Consider the following 17,312-nt stretch of genomic DNA (forward strand, 5'->3'; position numbering starts at 1 on the left):
AGTTCACCCCTAGACTATGGGTCCATAGCAGTAGCTAGATGGTTGTCTTCTCCTCATTGTGCTATCATTGTCGGATCTTGTGAGCTGCCTAACATGATCAAGATCATCTATCTGTAATACTATATGTTGTGTTTGTTGGGATCCGATGGATAGTGAATGCTATGTTATGTTGATTATCAATCTATCATGTATTGTTTATGATCTTGCATGCTCTCCGTTGCTAGTAGAGGCTTTGGCCAAGTTTTTGCTTGTAACTCCAAGAGGGAGTATTTATGCTCGATAGTGGGTTCATGCCTCCATTAAATGGGGATGACATGTAAAGTTCTAAGGTTGTGGATGTGTTGTTGCCACTAGGGATAAAACATCGATGCTATGTCCGAGGATGTAGTTGTCGGTTACATTACGTACCATACTTAATGCAATTGTCTGTTGTTTACAACTTAATACTGGAAGGGGTTCGGATGATAACCTGAAGGTGGACTTTTTAGGCATAGATGCATGCTGGATAGCGGTCTATGTACTTTGTCGTAATGCCCAATTAAATCTCACAATACTCTTCATATCATGTATGTGCATTGTTATGTCTTCATTATTTGTCAATTGTCCAACTGTAATTTGTTCACCCAACATGCTAATTCTTATGGGAGAGACACCTCTAGTAAACTGTGGACCCCGGTCCTATTCTTTACATCTGAAATACAATCTACTGCAATTGTTCTTTACTGTTTTCTGCAAACATCATCATCCACACTATACATCTAATCCTTTGTTACAGCAAGCCGGTGAGATTGACAACCTCACTGTTACGTTGGGGCAAAGTACTTTGGTTGTGTTGTGCAGGTTCCACGTTGGCGCCGGAATCCCTGGTGTTGCGCCGCACTACATCCCGCCGCCATCAACCTTCAACGTGCTTCTTGGCTCCTACTGGTTCGATAAACCTTGGTTTCTTACTGAGGGAAAACTTGCCGCTGTACGCATCACACCTTACTCTTGGGGTTCCCAACGGACGCGTGCTGTACGCGTATCACCCGTTCATCATCTCCTCGGGAGACACGAAAGGCCTCTGAAACCTTGACCCTGTATTTTGCCTGTTGTTTCGAGAGTCCTCTCTATTGTCGCCTCGCTGTTCGTTGCTCCTTTGATAATCATCTCTATTGTTTCCTCTGGCGCTTGCTCGGAAGCCAGCCGAAATTTGCCCGGGAGCATCATAGCCTGAGTACTGCCGAGGGAATCGTCGCCTATTTTGATAGTTTCGGCCACGGTCCTCCTCTGGTGACCTATGCCGTTTGTTGTGAACAGCATCTTCTCCATCTGCCCATCTGTTTGCTATCTCCATTAATGCGGATACTGTCTTTGGGTTAGTTCTCCCCAAGTCCTCGACAAAATCTCCTCGCCTGATTCCTGCGACAAACGCATCTATCGCTCTCTCGTCAGATATATTCTCTGCCGAGTTTTTAATGATATTCCACCTTTGGATGTATTTTCTCATTGATTCAGCTGGCTTTTGTCGACACGCCCTCAATTCCTCTAGCGATGCGGGTTTTTTGCAGGTGGACCGGAAGTTCTTGACGAACACGTCCTCGAAACTATCCCAGCTGTCGATAGATCCTGGAGGGAGCTTCTTTATCCAAGATCGCGCGGCTCCACTTAAATGCACCTGGATGCTTTGCATAACTGTTGCTCTGGTTCCTCCTGTGAGTTTCACCGTCTCGAGGTAATCAACTAGCCAATCCTCTGGATCTTGCAGGCCATCGAATTTTTTGAAATTATCAGGCAATTTAAACCCCGACGGGACTCGAGTTTTTCGAACTCTCCTCGTGAAGCATGGCAAACCGCACATATCCTCGTCGTTTAATTCTGGGGAATGCCTATGTTCCCTTCTACTTTGCCGTGCTCTGTCCACCCTTGCATGCGCTGCCGTGTCTCTTGCTCCACTTGTTCCTTCGGGAGCCGCTGCTGCTGCCGCGGGTCGTGGACTATTTTGCCTCGCTGCTCCTTCGGGAGGTGTTGATACAAACGCCGTTCCCATGGCTCCGACTCCTGCCATTGCGCCATGTTGTACAATGCTTCCCTTGGATCTCCTGGAGGTGGCCTGGATGCAAGGATAAAGGCCTGTGTCGCCATATACCCAGCTTCTGGTGTCTTGGGGATAATATTCCCTCTCGTGTCTATCGACATAAAAGACATGTCGAGGTTTTGAACCAAGTGCTCTCTTTCTCCTTCAGGTATATATTGCAACCTTGATCTTGCTCTGTTCCGAGCTTCCGTGTGGCTATCTCCCGAAGTTCCAGATTGTCGACTCAGCTCTGCCCTTCGCCTGCTTGACGCGGAGGCTGCCTCCTTTCTTCTCGTTCGAGAGCAATTTGCCCTGTTTTTCCAATTCCCTTGCAGCTCGTGCGAGCCTATATTGATATGCTTGCAACTCTTCTGGCGTGGCTGTTGTGGCCATTGGTTCTGAGCCATCCATAGCTCTTGCGGCTCTATCCCATACTGCTTGCGGGAGTTGAACCCTGACACGAGGCATAGGTCCGACATATTTGTTGCCTAGACCTCGTCGTAAATCAGAGGGATCGACGTATGGATTTCCCAAATCGTCGAAAGCCTCAGACGTTTCCTCCTGATCGCGGCTTGGCTCTCCGATGGCATAAATCTGATGGTCTTTTGTATTCAGATCTTTGCTGCGTTTGGTGACACCATCATAAAGATTGGTGAAGACCTTGCCCACTGTAGTGGATTTGTCTATGAAGTTAAAGCTGTCGACACTGCTCGAGTCATCGCTTATATAGGAGTCCGCGGATGACTCGAAGGACATGTCGCTGAAGATCTTGGCGAGCTTTTCGCTTGCCCTGGTGCTGATGAAGCATGGCGATGAAGTCTCCTCTTCGCCTGACTCGATTGATGAAAAATCGGAATCGACCGCCGACAATCCCGACGAGATCGGAATTTCGAGACGATACGTTCCCTCTTTCTCGACGCGAAAGTGGAATCTTCCGAACGTCATCTCCATAGGCTCCTCCAGATACGCATATGCATCCAAACGGGAGGGCGGGTGAGGAACAAAATCGACAGGACCAGTTGCGATCTGTTTACCTCGATCCATTGCGTTGCTTGCTGTTGATGAAGTCGACGATCTTGAATGTGCCATCGAGATCAGATCCTTGACGCCTCTAGTTCCCACAGACGGCGCCAATTGACAAGGTATTAACTTGTCAATGCCTACGGGTTGTAGACTAGGGTTTAGTTGGAAGTAGAGGGCAAGTAGATCTCGAAGGTTTCAGCCGAAAAGTACTCGACGATATGAAATCTAGGGTTTGTGAGACAATGATTCGATACTTTCTTTGTCCCTCGGCTCCCCCTTATATAGGAGGTGAAGCCGAGGGATTCATGATGTACAAGTTACAGAGTCCGGGAAGGTTTCTAACTCATCCCGCAAGATTACAAATAATGCTTCCTATTACAACTCTAGTTTTCCTTAATAGTATCTTGGGCTTCTGAATCTTCTTATCCTTTGGGTCGTGGGCCTTCAGTAAACCCCGGGTACCTTCTTCGGCAGGCCCATTGGGGATGCCTATGTCAGTCGGCCTCTATTCCGATGTGTCCGAGCTTCCTCGGCGTGGGTCTTACGCTTTTCCTCCGAAGTTCGTCGACAGAATCAAAGCCACATGTCCCTTGGTGAGGGGTCATTTGGTTGGCATAGGCCAACGTGGGCTTCACGTCGCTGCTTGTGCAAGGTGTTTGAGGATGTCGAAGTCACCACTGCCCCGAGGACGACGATCCTGGGAGGTTACCTCCACGAAGACCTTTGTGGGTAGTGTGATGCCCCAAAACCGGTACCATGAGGATTCCAGCGATCCCGCCGAAATCCGCACGATATTGATTCAGAGACGCCCTCCGATACGACGTGCGCGATGAATCACACACGCGATGCCAGAGGAATTAATACGAGCGGTAACATTAGAACATGATTACAATAGAGCCTAGAGGAAACATATATTACAACAACAACTCCATCGAGTCAAGATGCAAATATACAATACAAAGATCCGAATCATAGAAAAGATCAAATACGTCTGAGTACGGACAAGATACAAATTGGACTAAGAGTCCTGAAGATAACCAGTGGCATCCATAACCATGCTCAGGTCAAGCTGGAAGGGTAACCTTGCTAACGTCGTCTTCATCGAACATATCTTCATACCTGCCCGATTATGTCCCAAAGCAGCAATAAGTACGTGTTCGTACTTAACAAGACTTAAAGACGTATAAACATTCGTCAACCAGTCGTCCTTTATACTTGAGGCACGCAGGGGACTTAGAGGACGCAATAGGAACATCATAGGCAATATGGTGGGGTTAAGCGGCAGCGCGCAAGCACTAAAAACCTATAGAGACACTCTACAACAATCGTCTATCAAAGAAGGTGAGAGAGCGCATAAACTAACAGTTCTATACTCTGCAAACATAACCCAACTGATGTTTTCCCTCCTTCGCAAATGAAGTACTTACAAAGGCACTCACACAGTTGGCAACTTTTAACCATTTATTATTAGAGTTGCGCTAACTTACTACACAAGTTATTATGATTGAAGCAACAGGTGTAAGTTGTCTATGGTCGAGTCATACAACTCCAAGTCGTCCATAACCGCGGACACGGCTTATCGATAAGATTGTAACCCTGCAGGGGTGCCCAAATGTGCCCACACGCACGATCAATCCAACCTGGCGAGAGTAAGATATCACGGCTTGCACTCTCCTTCACTACAACAATATCCAGGAAGCCACCTAACTAAGTTAACCCGTTTCAGAGCCCGATCGAAACTCCGAGGCGGACCTAGCTATTGCGAGGATGGCTAAGAAGGATCAGAGCCCACTAGAGGATGACCTCTTAATAATATGTACCGCAACTACGAGCGTGCAAGAGACAACGGGGTTACGACGCACACATGGCTTCCCCAAAAGTAACATCATATCATCTGACTACGAAGAAACAAGCTTGCACGCCCGAGAGAAACAAAGCATTCAAACTAATTGTGGCCACTAGACAAAGCTGTAGATTCCGGCAGTGGTCGAGGGGAGACCCGGTAAGCATACCCACATGTGGTTAGAGCGCTCAGTCTCGGAACAAATAACAAGAACTCAGGTCCTAAGTTATTAAAGAAACATAAGTGAGCCGTCATAAAACGATCAGCTGACCCACCGATGCCTCCACTAAGCAACTATTAACAGATATATCCATAAACCATGTGCCCGATAAGATAGCGATAAATGTAACGAGATATAAACAACACTAGCATAAACTATGACTCGCAAGGCATACCCGGTAACCAAACAACAGCTGTAGGAGGGTGGTGGAGGCAATATGGGCTGATTGAGGTAACATGTGGATAGGACACGTGACAAGAACGCAATTCAATGCTAGCATAAGGGAGAAAGCAAAATAAAATAGGTGAGCGACTCCTGCAGAGACAGGAGTTTAGGAAATGCTTGCCTGTTAAAGCTTGCCGAGGGACATCCGGAGAAATCGTCGTTTCTCACCGCACCACTTCGTGATCCTATCCGCGAAGAAGCAAATGCTGAGACAAATAATGGATGCAAGTCTTAGAGCATCTCCAGCCGCGTCCCCCAAAGCGTCCCCCAAAGGGATTTGGGGCGCACCGGACAGAAAATGCGTTCCAGCCGCGTCCCCCAAAGCCCATTTTTGTCCGGCGTGCCCCGATACGGTGTCCGGCGCCCCGAGCCCGTCCCCGTCCCACAGGGGACGCACCGGGGACGCCGGACACAACGAAAAGCGAGACGGGGAGTGGCGGGGCCGACCCATCAGCGGCACAGGGAAAATTCGTCTCACACTCCCGCCAAATCCCGCCGCTCCCGCCAAATCGCGCCTATACCGCCGCGCATTTCAGGCCTCCCAAAACATATCCCACCGCCGATTCATTTCTCCTATCCCGCCGATCTGTTTCTCCCTCCCGCCGTCCACCCGGCGGTGCTACCCTCTCCACATGGCGCCGCCGACAGCCCCCAAAAAGATGGCGAAGAAAGCGGCCAAGAAGCCGCCGGGCAATGGGACGAAAGGGGCGACAGCGCCGTTCGCGAGGCCGCGGAAGGCGCCGGCTTTGAAGAAGAAGCCTGAAGGATGGACCGACGATGAATGGCAGCAAGATTGCCTGCGCCGGAAGCTATCGACGGCGGAGCGGAAAGGACGGAGGGCGGCGGAGCTGAAGAAGAAGGCTCTGGCGGCGCGCCAGCACCAGCACATACTTCTTCAAAGGCCAGATCCTCGACGACATCGAAGCCAGAATGGCGGCGGCGGACGCGGTGGCCCTGGCAGCGGCATCGGCGGCAGCGGCAGCGCAGCAAGAGCAGGCTGACGCGTCTTCTACTGCTACACCTGCGTCGGCATCTGCGTCGGCGACGGAGTAGACGCACCATGCACAGCAACAGGCAGATCGCGACGAGGTCATCGTGCTCGACGGGCCTGCGTCGACTCAGGATACGACGCCGTCGCCCAACCCCTTCCCCTTCTTCTAATTTGCATGCACCACCGGTCTGTAATATGATCGCGCGCCCAGTACTTTGATCGATCGCCGCTACTCTTATCGCGACGAATCGGCGGGAACGATCTCTTTTGAATGCATCTATTTGAATTTCTGATTGGGGGCGGCGTTTGGGGGACGCGGTTGGGGAGCGACGTCCCCCAAAGGCGGCACGAACAAAACACGTCCCCCAAACGCTCAATCCGGCGCGGTTTGGGGGACGCTTTGAGGGACGCGGCTGGAGAAGCTCTTAGTACTACGGAGAAGAACCAGCATGCTCAAGATGATATGCATGACATGGCAACGATGATGCGATGCAACTTATTCAAATTAAGCGGAATCGGAAACCGGACAAACAATTATTAGGTTCAAGTTATTTTTCTACTCCGCATAATAAATGTTGTAGAGCATGGCATAAACATGGCATGGGTGATCTACAGCAAAATTAAATGAAACCAGACAAGATATACAATCCCGCATAATTTTATATTTATTTAGTGAATCACTATTACCCGAACAACCCCAGGATATACGATGCAATGCGACACATGATGATATGGCAAATGCAACAAGTTAGATGACATTTATAAAATAGGATTGGTTTAAGGTCAGGATCTCACGGTATGAGAACCAAGGTGGTCGCCGGAATCAAATTCGTAAAGGAAGAAGAAGACGGGGTCTCGGCCTTCGATCCGTGAAGGAGAACTTGGGTTCCATCTCCAATTGTTAGTTAAGAACTTGAATTGATGCCGATGGTCTTCGGGTGGTGTCGACGAAGTAGCGGTATCGAGCTTGGACTTCTCGTTGCAGTACATAGGGCACTGATGGTGATGGACACGTAGGATGATTTTGAGTAGCACCGTGAATACACAGCGAGGAGAGCAAGATGTACCCGGTAACGAACAAGGCACAAAGACATGGCAGCTAGGCAACAACCTTGAACGCGAAGACGTTATCGCGCGACAGGAAAAAGAACAACATGTTCGGTCAGATGTGCTGCGCCGTTGATTGTCTTGCTGGTGCTCGCATGCGAACTAGGTAAAACAATGGCCTTTGGCTTTGACTTGGAGTGGGCAGGCAGGTCGCGCGGGGCAGAGATTGAAGATACGGAGCTCGTACAGACGAGCTTGGCGACGAGCAGTACAGCGTGGCGGCGGTTGGGGTCGAGCACATCCGCGCGCGTGGGGATGCAGGGGAGTCGGAGCTACACCGCGCAGGGAACGGAACGGAATCGACGGCGTCCTTGGCGACGGTGCAGGGCTTGAGGAGGAGGGGCGCGCAGCGCTGCACGACGAGCTCGGGTGCAGGGAGGTCCTGGTCGACGAGGATGGAGGCTGGGCGCGCCACGGTGGGACTCACGGCCAGCGCCGGTCCTGAGATTCTGAGGGCCCGGAGCGAGACTAGAAATTAGGGCCCTTAATATTTCCATTAATTTATGACACTCAGATCCTAAAATAATACCGATACCAAAATATTACATATATTATGTAAAAATTTGTTCTTTCTCTCAGGTTTTATGTAAAGTAAAATTCAACTGTATAATTTTTTGGTTTACAGCATATATTGTACTACCATCAATTTGCTTCGGAAAAAGGTTTTGTTGTTGTTGTATTGTACGACCATCAACTGTCACTACCGCCTGGTAGTTACTCGATCGTCTATGTTTTCGTCGCGCGTCACGGCCTTTCAAATCCATTTTCTTGAGTCTCAGATGGGATTATCGGGCATTTTTCTCATGTTGCTCATAACACTAGGGTTAAAAAAAATCTTTCTAGATGCTAGTTGTTCTGCTTTTTACAATGATTAGAGCGACTAGCGAAAACACGACATTTTCTGAAAATAACGAAAACACAAGCGGTATGGCAAGAGAAATGGGTTTACTGTCTGCACTCACCGGCCGTACCGGCCTTAATATTCTCACATAGCTAACACCAAAGGAGAAACAGCCGGGCCCAAAGCAAAAGAAAAGCTCAAGCAACAAAGGAAACAAGCCCAAGTATCAGCCCATTTAAAAGCAGCTGGGGATAACGATTCATCCTTCGTCTTCCTGAAACATACGACGGTTCGACACTCGATCTCGATGTACTCTAATGGTGATGCCCATGATCTCCCTCCTATTGAGCTGTTGCGTATGTCATACCTAGGCGGGCCCCTTGGATCCTAGGGCCCAGGGCGGCCGCCCCGCTCGCCCCCCCTCAGGGCCGGGCCTGCTCACGGCGGCGGCCACAGGGAGGAGATAAGCGAGCGGGGTCGGTGAGGGCTAGCAGGAAGGCCGCACCAAGGGAAGGGCGCGAGGCGGCGCTGTGCTCAGGCGGCGCCTTCTGGGATTTCATAATTTACCATACTTTCCTTTGCACTTCTATCACTGACAGGTAGTGGCCATGTGGCAAATAATAGACACTTTAAAGAAAATATTCCGGCGCCTTCGGTCGCGCGCGAGTGAGCAAGGCTGAGGTCGCGTCAGGGGCGAGCGGCTCGGGCGTCTCCTCCGTGTGGGCTCGGGTCGGGCAGAGAAGAGAGGAAGAGAGAGGTGGGAGGTGTTGCGTGGGAAAAATAAAAAAAGGAGGGGGAAAAGGAAAAAACACCGGGCCGACGGCTTGGGGGGTGGAGGTGCAAAAAGGCGAGGGAGCTCGGTGGGACTAGGGTTTGGCTGTGGAGGTGGGCTTGGTCGGTCGGGTGGGAGGTTGTTTCTCCCCTTTTTTTTATTTAAAACGTTTTTTTTTCTCATTGGTTTCCTGTTTGTTTTAAAAACCATCTTAATATAGTTTCAGCAAGGAAAATAAGCAGAGAAAAAGGGAGGAGTTTAATTTGAAATAAAAGGAGTGAAGGTTTTAGACAACAAACTAATTTTAGGATTGAAAACATGCATGCTGCCATGATTATGCAAAAAGGAAAATAACAAACAAAAATCTAATAGGGGATTTTCCTGGGTCGCTACAGGTAGCTAGGATGCTCTGTGTACCCTCCCGACGATCGTGTTCCATGACGGTCGGCGAGGGGCCGGGTGTTACGGGCAATCTATCATCTTCTTAATTAATAAAATGTCAAGTATTTTGTCTTGTTTTAGAAAAAAATGGCACAAGGTGTCAGATGGGTCTATGGCAACACTGACTTGTACATTGGTGCAACCAAACAATTTTATTCTACGTTTTTGATGTTCCTGTTTACTTCGAACCAATAAATATGAGGCCCTGAACGGGATTTTCGACGCAGAAGATGAGCACGACATAGATTGTGCAAAATATAAATGCGCATCTGAGATCCGTCAACGTGGTGGAACCACACGTACGTACGCGTACGTGGAGGCGTACAAGCACACGCCTTGTTTTGACGCGCATGCATGCTGAACGTACGTACTGCTCGGCCTGCTTGCGATGATGCTACAAGTACGTCGACCTGGGGCCTCTTGGCAGGCAGGAGACAGCGTGATGGATCGGCAACTGGATGCTCTCGCTCGTGATCGAGCAGAGACGAAACAAGCGCCGTACGGATCGTGTATATGCGCCAATTCATGGTTGGCGGCATGCGATCGAGAGGCGAGCGCCGGAATCTGCGTACAGCCTCTCTGTCTGGGCGAACGAAGAACGGGAGTGGCGACGCGAGAAGGAGCTCGGCGAACGGAGCACTCCCTGCACTAGTGCACTGCCCGCCATGGGCGAGATTTAAACCGAAGGCCTTACGGCATCTCCAACGCGCCAACCCAAACGGACGCGCAAACCATCCGTTTTAAACCATTTAGGTCGTACGCTGCACCCAACGCAGTAGCCACCCTGGAACTTTTGCATTCCGATTGAACTCTTCCTCACCTTTTTTGGAGGGATAACTCGTTGAGGTCACTGTCAAATGGCTCCTCTCCGTACCGGTGATGTTCATGGAAGTATTCATGGATCCAGCGCCAGAATACGGTCCCCTTCTGCTCGGCACCTGTCAATGGATCTTGCTCAATGGTCAACCATGCATCGACGAGCATTTTGTCCTCCTGCGTCGTGTAATTGTTGGTTCTTTTGCTAACCCGGTGACCTCGAGCTTGTGCAGCTACGCCTTGTGTGAGCTCCTCACGGAATAACGGCTCCTGGTCGATGTTCATGGTGTCGGGATGGCCAGTGGTGTCCTCCTCTATGTCAATGGGAGGTGGCAGGGGAGCCTGGGACTCGACGAATATGGCACGGTGGTCGGCATTGTCGGCGGGTAAGACGGAGGGGCCTGCACTGTGGACGCTGCCTGCATAGATGGCGGCGCGCGCTCGGCTGACAAAACATCGAGCAGGTTGCAGGCACCGGCCGTCGTTGCTGCTCCCAGGTGCTTGGGGCCTTGGAGTTCGCCGGTGCATGGTTGAGGTCAATGGACGAAGGCGACGGCCCCGTCATGGACTCGCCCACCTCCGGCGATCCATCCCGTGACGGGTACATGTACCGCCCCAACGGCGCCACCAATTCCTGTGCGCCGGGCGTGTAACCAAACGGGGCAGTCGGCTGGGCTGTTGACCTTGGAGCAAGGGCCTGGGTCACGGACGAGGCCGAGCTCCCCCCCGAGGCCGTGCTGGCGCCCGGGATGATCATGTGCTAAGCGAGCGCTGCATGGCCGTAAAAGAGCATGTCATGCTCTTGCATGGCATTCGCCTTCGCCTGCGTTTGGAGTTGGAGGAGCTGCTCCGCCGCCCTCTGCCGCTCCTTCGCGGCAGCGGCCTCCTTCTTCTGTTGCTCGTGCGCCCTGCGCCTATCGGCCCGCTTCTTGCTCTCGATCGCCCTCTACTCCGCGGTGAGCTCGGGCTTCGCCTTCTTCAAAGCTGACTCGGGCTTCGGGACCACCGGAGCATCCAGGACAGGAGCCGCCTCCACGGGAGGAGTGACAACGGCCGCGAGCTGGGCCTCGTCTCCGATGGTGGCGGTGGCGGCGGCAGGAGCTTCGTCGGCCATCTCTAGGTTTTGGGAGTGGAGTGGAGTGGGTGTGTTTTGGGAAGCAGATAGGCGGGCCAGGGGAGGAAAATGGGAGGACGTGAGAGGGCAGCCCTCTGTGTCTGCGGCCACGCAAACGCGGCCTAGATTTGGGCCGGCTTTGGGTCGTCCCGAACGCCGCGGCCATCCATTTTAGGGATGGGTCCGCGCGCTGGGCTGTTTTTTGTCCGGTTCGACCTATCCGGACGCGCGGGCGCGGGGATGGGTTGCCGCGTTGGAGATGCCCTTAGAGCATCTCCAGCCGCATCCCCCCAAAGGGATTTGGGGCGCGTCGGATAAAAAACGTTCCCAGCCGCGTGTTCCAAAGCCTCTTTTTTCCGGCGCGGCCCGATACGATGTCCGGCGCCCCGAGCCCATTCCCACCCCACAGGGGACGCTCCGGGGATGCCGAACACAACGAAAAGCGAGGCGAAGAGACGTGGGCCCGACGCGTCAGCGGCACATTGAAGTTTAACCTACCCGCCGCCTACCTCGCGACGGAAGTTACTGGCGCGCAGCGACGGTGCAGTTTCCGTAGAGGCGCAGCGAAGAGTCTCATCACGCCTAGCTCTGCGTGCCGGCGTTAATGAGCGCCACCGCTCCCCCGCCCCCATCCAGCCTATAAAAAGGGCCGCTCTCTCATCGTCCCTCTGACACACAGACCTTAGCGCCTCTCTTCCCAACCCTAGCCGTCACCATCTCAAGAGTCGACGCCATAGCCTGTAGAGGCGGAGGACAAGGTCGCGGCCGTGGTCGTGGCCGCGGAAGAGCTGCACGCTCGCCGTCGCCTGCGACGCCATCATCTTCATCGTCGGACCTGCAGGTCGCGGCCGTGTTGTTCGAGTTCGTCGTCGTCCTCAAGGGCGACCCACACGGCATCCAGAGGCTGCCGGACATGTTCATCGACTTCGTCGCCGGCGACGAGCCGGGCTCGCTGCATCTGCGGGAGGCTGCATGCGGCTGCTGTCGGTGGATTGTGGACGTGATCTACGACGCGCGTGGCAAGATGTACCTCCACATCGGCTGGGAGAAGTTCGCGCGCTACCACCACCTCGAAGCCGGCTTCGTGCTCATGTTCTCCTACCTTTGTGAGGGGGACATGAGCGTCAAGGTGTTCGACGAAACGCGCTACCGCCGGCACTACCACTGCTGCGACAACGCCGAGACGACGATTGAGTGTTGTTTCTTCGCATCGAAAATAGGCACGAAGGTTTCTAGTTGTTCTTCCTCGAAAGAACCAACAGGGCACCGTCAACAGCTGGATTTTCCAGTTTGGGTGACTGAGTGTGCCTGGGAGTGTTCTTTCTTGGCAACGAACACACGAAACCTACGATGCCAACACTAGTTAGGTTTCGTTATTTTGCAATGTTTTATATTTGTGTCAACCATGGTTCAAACTATGTATTAGTTGGTGTGTCAACCATGTTTCAAACTATGTCTTAGTTTGTGTAAACCATGTTTCCAATTATATATTAGTTTGTGGAATGTTTCTTCTCTCTATTAAAATAAAAATGAAAAATGAAAAGAGAGAATATTTTAATGTTTGGGGACGGCATTTCGGAGACGCGGCTGGGGAGCGACGTCCCCCAAATGCGGCACGAACGAAACACGTCCTCTAAACACTCGATCCAGCGCCGTTTGGGGATGGTTTGAGGGACGTGACTGGAGATGCTTTATAAATGAACGGTAACGGATCATACAACGACAAATCCAAGTACCACACTTCCCACGCAATCTCGCATACAATCTCCGTACGGATCCCATCACATCAACGAGAGCTTGCCTCCGGGCTTGCTAAGCAGTCTTCAGTCCTGCTAGTAGATTATCATTTTGAAAATACAATCAGCCGGTTTCAAGATAAACTTCTTTTCAATGGTTATTTTATTTTGAATATTCCATAACAACCTGTACATCGCGGAAAAACAAATCCAAACGATCATGCGCCTCTGGCCCGTCGGACTTTACGCAATCCCACTAGGTCAGTCACAACCCAAAAGTTTCCTCACACAAGCCCACATGAACTTGGTAAGGGCACACTGGATGAAGATATGAGTGGAGTTTTTCCACTCCCCACAAAACACACATTCCCCATTAGTTGGTCCGTCTCTCTTCCACATTTGGTCGTTCGACGGAAGTCTGCTCCCAATCAAATGACAAAAGAAGATTTTTTTTAAAATCTTTGTGGGGACCCTAGATTGCCACACCTTGATGAAGTGTACGGTGGTCCCTCCATCGCAAAGCTCAAGGTACATGGATATAGTAGAGAAGCAACCCGATGCCTCTAACTTCCATGTGATTACATCTTGTTTCTCATTGATATTCAGCGAGTCAATCTCTCCAGTAAGGTTATCCTAATCAATCAACTCCGTTGTCCCAAATGTTTGATGGAAAGTCAGCTCCCATCGGAATTCCGCCCTAGCCTGATACACCAAGATGGTCGGGTTTGTGATGATGGCGAAGAGGTTTGGGTACCTCTCACACAATGATCCCCGGCCAATCCATGTGTCTGACCAGAAGCGAGTCGATCGCCCACTATTGACTTGGCGGATAGTCCCCCACTTAAAAAGATGCTTGATTTTTTTGGATACTATTTCAGACCGAGGAGCCACTCCTGGGTGTGGTCGTGAAGACATCTCCATCCAAGAGATACTTAGCACGCATGACTCCGCCCAGAGCCCATGCTCATTCTGGTAGAGTTTTCAAGCCCACTTCAAGAGGAGGGCCACATTCATAAGCTTGGTGTTGATAATCCCGAGACCTCCCTGGTCTTTCGGCTTGCACATCGTCGCCTAGTTCACCATATGGAAATTTCGTTGGTCTCCCACCCTTTCCCAGAAGAATCTGCATCTGGACTTATCGATGGTCGAATGAGTGCCATCATAAAAGAGGTACATGCACGTGGTGAAGGCTGGAGAGGCAGGCATTGGTCAACTCAAGTCTCGCGGCGGACGACAAGAATCTACCTTGCCAGGGATCCAACCTGTGTCCCACAACTCCCGTCGAGATCTCCCAGTCCTTGAGAGAGAGGCGTTTGTCACTCACCGACATGCCAAGGTAAGTGATTGGAAACACGCCCAATTTGCAATTAAGAAGGTTGGCAATCCTCCTTTGTTCTAAGTGGTCGACTCACAAGACGACCACCTCACTCTTCGAGAAATTAATCTTCAATCCAGATATGTTCTCAAAGCACTACAAGAAAAGTTCAAATAGACAACGTCCCAAAATCGTCCGCTAAGGGCCATTTTTCGTCGCCTATGGGCCTAACCCGACAATATGGGTTCTGTGGTCCAAACTGCGTCAGGCAAAGTCCAACCACGTTTTTGTCGGTCCGTCGCGTTCGGGCGCCCTTCCGCCATGGAAAATCGGACCGTTGCAGATGTGTTTTCGGGAGCCCGTTGACTGCTGACGGCATGCAAACTGACACGTGGCAGACGCCGTTAACTGGCAGTTAACGGTGTTAACCGGCAGAAACCCCGTGGTAGATGGTAGACCCACACGAAGCCTTCCACGCCTTAAGCGGGCCGGCCCATTTAGTTTGCGGGCCGGGCCAGCTGACTTAGTTTGACCGGTCAACTATACAACTGGGCTGGTCCATTAGTTACGTGGGCCGGGCCTAACCTCTAAGGTTGACTGGTCAAAATTTATATGGGTCAGCCCACTAAGCCCGCGGGCCGGGCCGAATGCACTCGTTTGACCGGTTAACTGGCAAACGGGCCGGCCCACTAGACATGTGGGACCCACTTTCCTGTTATAGGGCCGGCCCATTTAACATGTGGGGACCACCACGAAGCAATTGGGCCGGCCCAAGAAGGTATTGGGCCGGCCTATTTAGCATGTGGGTCCCACTTTTCTACTATCGGGCCGGGCCATTTAGTAAGTGGGGTCCACCATAGATCAAGTGGGCTGGCCCAACAAGCTAGTGGGCTGGTCCAAAAACACAGGTGGGTCCCACTTTCCTGTTATTGGGCTAGCCCATTAAACAAGTGAGGTCCACCATATAGCAAGTGGGGTGGCCCAACAAAATACTGGGCCGGCCCAATAAGCAGGTGGGGCCCACTTTCATGTAACTGGGCCGGCCCAGTTATAAAGTGGGGCCCATCATAAAACACGTGGGTTGGCCCAATAGGTTGGCGGGTCGGCCCAATAACAAAAGTGAGTCCCACTATCCTGTTAACGGGCTGACCCAAGTAGCCTGTGGGACCCATGGTGTTGGCCCAATAAGTAGGTGGGTCCCACTTTCCTGTTACCGGGCCGGCCCAGCTAGTGAGTGGGGTCCACTTAAAGCAATTGGGTTGGCCCAATAAGTAAGTGGGCCGACCTAGAATGAAAATGGGTCCCACACTACTGTATGTGGGCCGGCCCACTAAGTTGTAGGGCCTTGGTTGTTTGACTAGTCAACTTGCATTCTGGGCCACCCATGTTAGGCTTATGAGAAGGACCATTAAATTTCATAAGCCCAAAATCTGATATCAATGATACAAACAATTACATACACAAATAAAATAACTAGGAAAATTACAAGGCAATTAATGTGCCCAAATAAAAAAATTACATATAATCATGGAGGACTTCTATTAGCATCATCAATAACACGTTGACATTTGGCAATCGTCTTGATTGAATCTTGTGTACTCTTTGTCAACATATCGGCTACAGATCTTAAAGCAGCAATACCATGTCTTTCATACATCACAGCCTTGAGATACTTATTGTTTGATGAAAGGAATGGTCTAGGTTGACGGCTATGAGAGGTTGCATCAGAAGAAAGATCAGAACTTTTTGTGGGCCTCTCTTCTGATGAAGATTGCTTCATCACAACTGCATTCTGATAATAATGCAAAATGAGTTAAACGATGAACTATGCAAACATGTATTAAGCATTGTCGATATGAGATAGTCACAAGTACTAAGCACATACTTACATTATATCGTTGCATAGGCTCACCCCGGAACTTTTTGCCCTCCATCTTCTACTAATGACTTCTTCATTACAACTGCATTCTAGTAATATTGTAAACATAGTTACAACAGTGAACTATTCAAACATTTATTATGCAATGTAGATATAAGATAATAACAAGTTGCATAAATAAGACAATGTATGGAACTTGTACTAAGCACAGACTTACATCATAATGTTGCACAGGGTCACTAGAGATCCTTTTTTGGCGACTATCTTCTAATGATGACTGCTTCATTACAATTGCATTCTGGTAATATTGCAAACATAGTTACAACAATTAACTATTCAAACATGTATTATGCAATGTAGAGATCAGATAACAGCATGTAGCAGAAATAAGCACAAGATAAGATATGATACATGTACTAAGCACATACTGGCTCACTGCAGGTCCTTCTCTTGCATGCACTAGTCGTGGTAGACATGTCTGTCATTTTAGGTTCAGCCATCAGGTGAAATGCTAATCCTCCTACTCCATTGTCCTAAATCTGTATTTAGATATCACATTTAACACCAAGTCAGCTGGTTTCAAATAACAAAAAACTTGAGCTGCCAAATGAATAAGCCAATATTTACCAGATATCCGATTAAAACCAACTAGATGTTGCTTTGCATGAGATACGAATTTCAGATATTCAGATTTAGAGTAGGGTGATGCCAAAGTTTTCCACATAAAGTAAACTGGCATTAAGAATGACCAAATGTCGGGTTCAAATCACCTTCGCAGTTGCTCCAAGACAAGCATATCAAATAGGCAGAAACATAGTAAAGCATGAATGGCATTGCTATGGCAGGGTTCCAAGTGTTAATCTCTTGCATAAGGAACAATGCATATAGGTTATACATAATAACGGAAGTAAACTGACGAAATTACCAACCAAG

This window comes from Lolium perenne, chromosome 3 (genome assembly GCF_019359855.2).
Source record: "Lolium perenne isolate Kyuss_39 chromosome 3, Kyuss_2.0, whole genome shotgun sequence".
NCBI classification, from domain to species: Eukaryota; Viridiplantae; Streptophyta; class Magnoliopsida; order Poales; family Poaceae; genus Lolium; species Lolium perenne.